Consider the following 8,153-nt stretch of genomic DNA (forward strand, 5'->3'; position numbering starts at 1 on the left):
TGGCCTGTAAATTTCACTGCCACCAAACTGCTAGGCAGTTGCCAGCTTCTCAAGTGGACCAATTCTTGGAACAACCAAAATATTGCCCAAAATAAAATAGAATAAACTATCAGTTAGTTAAGGAGCTACTCAACTCCATCTTTATTCAATAAAATTTCATTAACATCAAGTAAGGAGGAATGTCAGGATTAGTCTGTTTGTAAATAAGTGTTGTTTTGCTTTTGAATACAGTTATTTAAAAAAAAATACTCTAACAAAATAGCTTAGTGGATGACCTGCTTTTATGAACAGAAGAAATTTATAAATAGGCAGTAGGATAGGCATTCTTGAGTTCAAAATTTTCTTTGAAATCATATGCAACATTTTGATTCTCACTTTTCATAAGATTCTTAAAAGGCTCAGGACCACTTACTCTGCCCCCACCCTGACAAAGACTTGGAATTATTGAAGTAAAGCATGACAATGAGAACATGAGCTTTGAAGCCAGACAGGTCTGGGTTTAAATCCTCTTTCTTGCCTTGATACCTTGGACAAGTAATTTCTTTCTTAGTTTTCTTATCTGTAAAAGAGACCATCTCATCAACTTGTTGTAGAGACCAGAGTAGATAACACATTGTGTTATATTATCTCTTTGTTCTTAGTCTGGCAAGAGACTCTGGGTATATAGTAGTTGTTATCATCATTTATCATATTCACTGGAAACCATACCCTGCCAACATCCTTAAAAATAAGTGACTATACTTAAGTAATTTAAATAGGTCCTTTATTTATGCTATTAATTTTCTTGGTTCATCTTCATAAACAGCACAAGATTTAGCTTCCAGTTTGGGTGGAATTACCACAAATCCTGAATTTACTGGGGCCTAAATTTAAAAAAAAAAGTTATCCTTGATATGGCAAATTTTTTCCCTTTAAATTAAAAAGAAACAATTCCATAGCATTAAAACAATAAACTAAATGTAAACTAAGCTAAAAGTAAAAATAAATGGTTATGGCCTTACTGCACATTCTGTAAGGAGAATGACTACTGAGTAGTTAGCAGGTCAACCTAGTAGCCCCTCGGGGTGCTGTGGGATGTGACTCAGGAGAACTGTGATGGAATTCAACCTTAGCAGCCAGGTTTTCTGGTGTTAAGTTCTTTCAATTAGCAATAATCGTGCCTCGGATAAACCTCATTGGCTACGATACTGCCACTGTGCAAAGCTTGGTGTTAAGTTCTAATAATGTTCCTGATGCCACTGAATAACCTGACTGCTCCCAAGATGAGCAACAGTTCTGTCATTCAGTGGCTATGGGTTCAAATCCCATTCCTGCCACAAATTTGCAGAGTGACTCAGGGCAGGATCAATTAACTGATTCAAGCCTTAGTTTCAGCCACTGTAAATTATTTCCCCATAAGGCTTTCCACTGGAGCCCTGTCATGTGCATTTAAGAAAAATGTGAAACTTGCATAGCTTTGCTATACTCTGCAATACATCTTTATTTTATGTTCTTTTTCCTCCCAGCTATTCTCCTAAGAAGTAGCTAGAATTTCTCATTTAATCAGGAAGCCATTTTTTATCATCAATGAAAGTGTAAAACTGCTATCAGTTAGAATTGGATATTTATGTCAGGTTCATCTGATTGGAACTTAACTCTATTTCATTAAAACAGAGAAATGTCACCCTTTCGACTAATGAAACACATCCATAAGAGAGCCATATTTTTAAAGGTATATCATTGGAAATAACCATATGCAAAATGCCTTTCAGAGCATGTGCAAGCTTTTTAGTAGCAGTTCTTTTCTCTCTTGTGTGCATCCCAGACCCAAGTGAAAATTTCTTTTGACTGGAAGAGGCAATGTTTTGTTGTGGAAAAAAAACAATTTCCATTGCTTCCCCGTTGGAGGAAAATATTTTCTGCATTAGCCACTCCCCTAAGGTATATTTAAAGACAGTATAAAACTTTTTATTTAAAGCATTCAATGCCACAAATAGCAGCTTTGACTATGCCTTGGAGAAGAGCTGAAGATTTATAAAAACATTTGAAGCCAGTTATTCTTGAGGCATTTTTTATGCTTCTCTCCTTCACCTGTCTCTGCTCAGGAAGAACCCAAGTGAAGGGCTTTTAAAACAGCACCCCAAATCTGGCTAGGAAGGCTTGTCCCTTCTCCCTCTTGAAGCATCTTCAAGAAGACGAAGAAGCCAAGAGTAGTGTCTTCAGAAGAAATCACTGAACACATCGTATTTCTGGCGCTATCCTCTTAGCTTCACAATACAGGGCTGGCTGATTTAGCAATGTAACATTGAAATGTGAGCGCAGGGCAGCCAACACCATGGGAAGGGTTGGTTTCTCACTTTCTCTTCTCTGTCTTTCTCTCCTCCCCTCTTTCCCTTCTCTCTTCTTTGCCTCCCTTCTTTCCTTGCTTCCTTTCCTTCTTTACCTACCAATCTATCTATTCAAAGAACATTTATCTAGGGTCTGGTATTTCAAGTACAATATTAGGCTCTGGGAATACCAAATGAATCCCCTCGGGGAGTCCCCAATTTAGTGACAGGAAGTCTTCATTTATTAAATAACCCCCAAAATGGTATGGTCTGTAAGAGAGCTCAATGGTGAAGGAGATCACCTCTGCTTACCTGGACGAGGAAAGAGCAGACAACTGAGAAATGGCTTGGAAAAGAGCAATCATGAGCTCACCAGGCCAGTGTGGTCATTCCAGCAGAGAATGCAGTAAGGGTGTGGGCATGGTACTTGGCAGTACCCAGGTGGCATAGTGTGCTTGAACTGCTTAAGTGGGCAGTATAGAGGAACCGGGGTGTTGGTGCAGGAAGGGTTAAACCTAGACAGGTAGCCAGAGAGGACAATAGTGACAGATGAAGGAAAGCTACCCAAACGGATTTGACAGATGTCTTTGGAGCCCCTACTGTGGGTTAGACACTGTTCTTGGTGCTTGGGATACTGCCCACACTCTCAAGAAGCTCATATTATTTGATGGAAAGAGATGATAAAGAAGTAAATAACTTCAATCTGTCAAATCCTGATAAGTGCTGTTAAGAAAATAAAACAGGGTAATAGAGTTTAATAGGACAAAACCCTGGGGCCAGTGTCCTTCAAATAGGTGAGGAGGGAAGCTCTCTCCACAGAGGTGACATTTACTTTTCATATTTAGCACTTCTGAGACGAGATCTTCCTAGGTTTGTATATGTATTGGGCACCTGATGCATGACTACGGTGGAACAGACCTATTCCAGGTGGAAGGCCACCAGAGTATTCTACACAGGAAGGGTGGCCTGACTGGTGTGTGTCCGAAAGAGTGAGCTTGTAGTGAGGAACACTGGCAGCTGCATGGCATGCAGCTTGAAGCTTTAGACTGGAGGCAGTGAGGCCTGTTGGGAGTCCAGTGGGTAGTGTTCAGGTGCTGACAGGTAGAATTGTATCTATAGGCTTCTGTCTGCAGAGGTAACAATAACCTAGGCTGACTAGCATCAAAGTTAGGATCATAAGAGGTGGAAAACCACAGTAACTGTGCCTGCATACTCTAGGCCAGCCATTCCCTTGGATGGCTCTCCTAGAAAACCCTCCTCAAAGAGGTGGAATTCACTTTAACTTTGCCTAAAACTAAAATGCTCGAACTCTTGAACAACAGAGATCAAAACAGTCAATCATAAAGGAAATCAATCCTGAGTATTCACTGGAAGGACTGATGCCGAAGCTGATGCTCCAGTACTTTGGCCACCTGATGTAAAGAATGGACTCGTTGGAAAAAACCCTTATTCTGGGAAAGATTGAGGGCAGGAGGAGAAGGGGGCAACAAAGGATGAGATGGTTGGATGACATCACCAACTTAATGGACATGAGATTGAGCAAACTCTGCAAGATAGTGAAAGATAGGGAAGCCTGATGTGCTACAGTCCATGGGGTCATAAGGAGTCAGGCACATTGGAGCAACTGAACAACAACAAAATGCTTGAATTTAGAGTTCAGTACACTTCTCCTATAAAAGGCCACATAGTAAATATTTTAGGTTTTGCAAGTCATATGGCCTCTATCACAGTTCTTTAACTCTGTGGTTGTAGCTCATGGGCAGCCATAGATAATATGTAAGGGAATGGGCATCACTATGTTTTAATAAGGCTTTATTTACAACATAGGCAGCTAACTGGTTTGGTCCATGGGTGGTATCATTTCCCATCTTCTGCTCTATTCTGTCCAGGAGATTCTTTGGATTGTTGTTCTAAACTCTAAAGGAAGGAAATCAATGACTATCTTCCTGTGTATGTATGCATATTGTAAATTATTTTATTTTTTATTTTTATTAAGCAGCAAGTTTAGATTTTATTTCCAGCTCTCTGGGTTCTGATTTTGTGCTTTGTTGGCTAGTGGAACTATCATACTCCGTAATCATATAGGTGACAATATAGCACAGCGTGAGAGCAGCCACAGGAATCAGGTGGTCTGGGTTTAAAGTTCATTTAAAGTTCCCTTGCAGCGTGGCTTTACTTCTCAGAGCCTTGGATTCCTTTTTAATAAATTGAGAGCGTCAGACTAAATGACTTTTAAGGACCTGTCTGGTACTAATACCCTAATTCTGGGTACTTTGTTCATCAGCTGGAATGCTAGTGATGTTTGATAAATAGATGCCCAAAGAGAAGAGGTGGAAGTCAACCAGATGAGAAATGACTCAGGTCTGGATGAGGGGTTTGGCAGTGTGGATGGAGATGACAGCACACAGATGACAGATTCTTGTAATGTGGTGCCAAGCACACTATTAACATTAAGTGAATGAGTGAGGTTGTCACTGTGAATGACAATTGGATGGATGTGGATACCATGGGAGAGGAAAGAGTAGAAGATGATCCTGAAATCTTGAGTCTGAAGGGCAAAGGCTTGAATAAAGGATGGAGAGAAGATGATCCTGAAATCTTGAGTCTGAAGGGCGAAGGCTTGAATAAAGGATGGAGAGTTGTTTGGAGGCAGAACCCAAAACAGTGACTTGGAAGTGAGTTGTAAAGTGAGAACTAAAAGAGTCCGGCTGAAGATCTTTGAAATGTGGGCATGTTCACTACGTAAAGTTGGTCTCTACTTCTCCATCCAATTCTATTTGCTGTATGACTTCTAGATAAATATTCCCCAGCACAGAGCTTTTATCCTTTTATTAGAGAGCTCAGGAAACTCTGGTTCCCCATCACTTATCTTTTTGAACCAGCTTTCTAAATCACTGTAATCTGGTCACCTGAACTTTCATGTTCTATAGATCCCTTTAACCTTTTCACAAATCCTACATTCCTGCATCCTGACATCTCACTGACCTCTGAATATACATGAAATTTTTCACCTTCATGTCTACCTTGAATCACATGCTTTCCTTACCTGCAGTGTACTTCCTCCCTTTTCTTTATGTGTCTGAAATCTCTCTCTCCTTCAAACCTCCCTATTATTTTGAATTTTTTATGCTACCAAGCCCATAGTGGCTTTGTTCTTCCCCAAACTCCCCAGTACTAATCTTGTGGCCACTTATTTGGTATCTTCCACCTGCCACCTAGAGGCTTCCCAACTGGTGCTAGTGGTAAAGAATCCGCCTACCAATGCAAGAGATGCAGGTTCGGTCCCCGGGTCCAGAAGATCCCTTGGAGTAGGAAATGGTTACCCGCTCCAATATTCTTGCCTGGGAAATCCCATGGACAGAGGAGCCTGGAAGACTACAGTCTATGGGGTTGCAAAGAGTCGGACATGACTGAGCAACTAAGCAGCAACAGCAGTAGAAACCCTGTTCCTACAGCACGTCTCTCCTATACCCAAACATGTAGACTGTATGAATTTATAGAGCCTTTTGGTGACTTTGACAATTTCAGTCCCAATTCCCATTTGGGATGACTGAAGCTCACAGAGTGGGTACCAAATGGACTGGAGAGAGGAGTTAAAGACAGGAAAGAACTAGCTTTGAACACCTATGATGCATCAACCGCTATTTTGATATTTTAGAAACATTATTTGGAGAAGGCAATGGCACTCCACTCCAGTGTTCTTGCCTGGAGAATCCCAGGGACGGAGGAGCCTGGAAGGCTGCTGTCCATGGGGTTGCTGAGGGTTGGACACGACTGAGCTACTTCACTTTCACTTTTCACTTTCTTGCATTGGAGAAGGAAATGGCAACCCACTCCAGGGTTCTTGCCTGGAGAATCCCAGGGATGGGGGAGCCTAGTGGACTGCCGTCTATGGGGTCACACAGAGTCGGACACGACTGAAGTGACTTAGCAGTAGCAGAAACATTATTTCATTTTGCAATGACTCTGCAAAGTCAGTTATATAATCATGATTTTTATAGGTGAGAAAACTGGTTCAGAATAATTAGGTAACTTGTCCAAGATTACCAGAAAATTAAGTGTTGGATTTGGAGTCAGGAGGGATGTATAAGACTGAAGACCACATGATGTGGCTAGAGGAAGTGCAGCACAACATAGAGTTTTGAAGTCAGGGGGTCCCCATGTTATTCTGGAGATCAGATGTTAAGATGTCTAACCACACCTGGCTAGAGCAGGTGTTCAATAAATTGTGGTTTTTAAGTCATATTTAGAGGATATAGTATTTTAATTTTCTCTTTGAATTTCTCATATTACTTAGCAAAGCTACAATTTAGTATTTGAAATATAATTGATATAAGAGCTCTTTGATTTTGTCAAATAATTGGTTTGATTGTTTTCTTTTTCTAAATTGGATGGGTATGCTGTGTTCATATGTCTTCACACAAAAGAAGATCGCCTTCAAGAGCCCTAGAATATGTGGTGTCACATGTAGTCTGTAATAAGTGCTCTAAGAGCTGTAGTTTCATCACTGCCATTGCTAGCACATGGTGGGTATTTAACAAAAATATATATTCCATGATGCTAGTGAGTGAATGAGTATGTGCACGAAGTACCATCAAACATCCTAGCAACACTTTGAGCACATTTACTCCTATTCTGACAATTTTACTGAATGGATCTAGATTCTATTCCAGCTATTCTGGCTAATCACCAAAACTTCTTGTTTGCTATTTGTTAAGTCACAGATTCTTAGGGTACCTCCCAGGAGAATCTGATTGATTGGCTCTGGGAGTTTAAGAAGCACCCTGGGAAGTTTTGCTCACCAGCCAGGTTGGCGATACCACATATCTAGATGGTGATGATCACCCTCTACTCCTGCGCCTGTCACATACACTCTCGCTTTAGCTGATGAGGCACTCAGTGGCAAAGAGTCAGGTTTCCCAAGACTGACCAACCACCAGTGGCACTATTGTCCTTCTTTTCACTTCATGATGGTCATGAGCTTCCTGAAGACACTGCCCACTGGAAAGGAGACAGCCACTACTATTCAGGTCTACTTGATGCTAGAAGAGCAAAAGAGAGCGGAGGTAAAGGGAAAGATGAGGGACCCTTCAGGAGGGACCCTTGAGAGGCCACTCTGCCAAAGAAGGCTCTTGATACTTTTGAGTGTTCATTAGGAAAGCACCCTGGTAATACCTTTTCTGATGTCAGGCTGGAAATGCTCTTCTTGACAGAGCTTCCAATATGCCATGAAAGTGAAAGTGAAGTCTCTCAGTCGTGTCTGACTCTTACGACCCCATGGACTGTAGCCTACCAGGCTCCTCCCTCCATGGGATTCTCTAGGCAAGAGTACTGGAGTGGGGTGCCATTTCCTTCTCCAGGGGATTTTCCCGACCCAGGGATCGAACCCAGGTCTCCCATATTCCAGGCAGATGCTTTAACCTCTGAGCCACCAGGGAAGCCAAAAAATATGGAACACTTCACGATTTGCGTGTCATCCTTGTGCAGGGGCCATGCTAATCTTCTCTGTATCATTCCAATTTTAATATATGTGCTGCCAAAATGAGCACAATATGCCATGAGGTCACATTAAACCCCTCTTACCAAACTCTCCATCCTCTACCCCTTGGCCTTAACCTTTCAGATACTGAAAGTTTTCTTGGATCTTCTAAATATCCCTCACATGGCCTGAGGTCAGGCTTAAGGGCAACTCTCAGAAATGTCAGGGTGACAAAAGCCACTTTTTGTGAGACAGTCAGTATGTCAGAGGGGAAGCAGGCAAAGTAGTAATATGGGGACTCCACAGCCATGTTTAGGGGCCAGGAAGCCCTTTGACTGTACCATGATCTCATTCTGCCCTTTTCTTCC

General features: G+C 41.6%; 1 non-coding gene and 1 pseudogene across 1 annotated transcript; both read right to left on the minus strand.

Annotated features, from left to right (window-relative positions):
• Positions 1-1,079: 1,079 nt before the first annotated feature.
• On the minus strand, positions 1,080-1,205 carry LOC120853806 (annotated as a pseudogene).
• Positions 1,206-7,749: 6,544 nt separating this feature from the next.
• LOC120853816 lies at positions 7,750-7,855 on the minus strand. The gene has a single exon (XR_005718868.1). It is a non-coding gene; the product is annotated as a U6 spliceosomal RNA (small nuclear RNA).
• Between the last annotated feature and the right edge of the window lie 298 nt (positions 7,856-8,153).

The sequence above is a fragment of the Oryx dammah genome, unplaced genomic scaffold (assembly GCF_014754425.2).
Source record: "Oryx dammah isolate SB20612 unplaced genomic scaffold, SCBI_Odam_1.1 HiC_scaffold_26, whole genome shotgun sequence".
NCBI lineage: Eukaryota > Metazoa > Chordata > Mammalia > Artiodactyla > Bovidae > Oryx > Oryx dammah.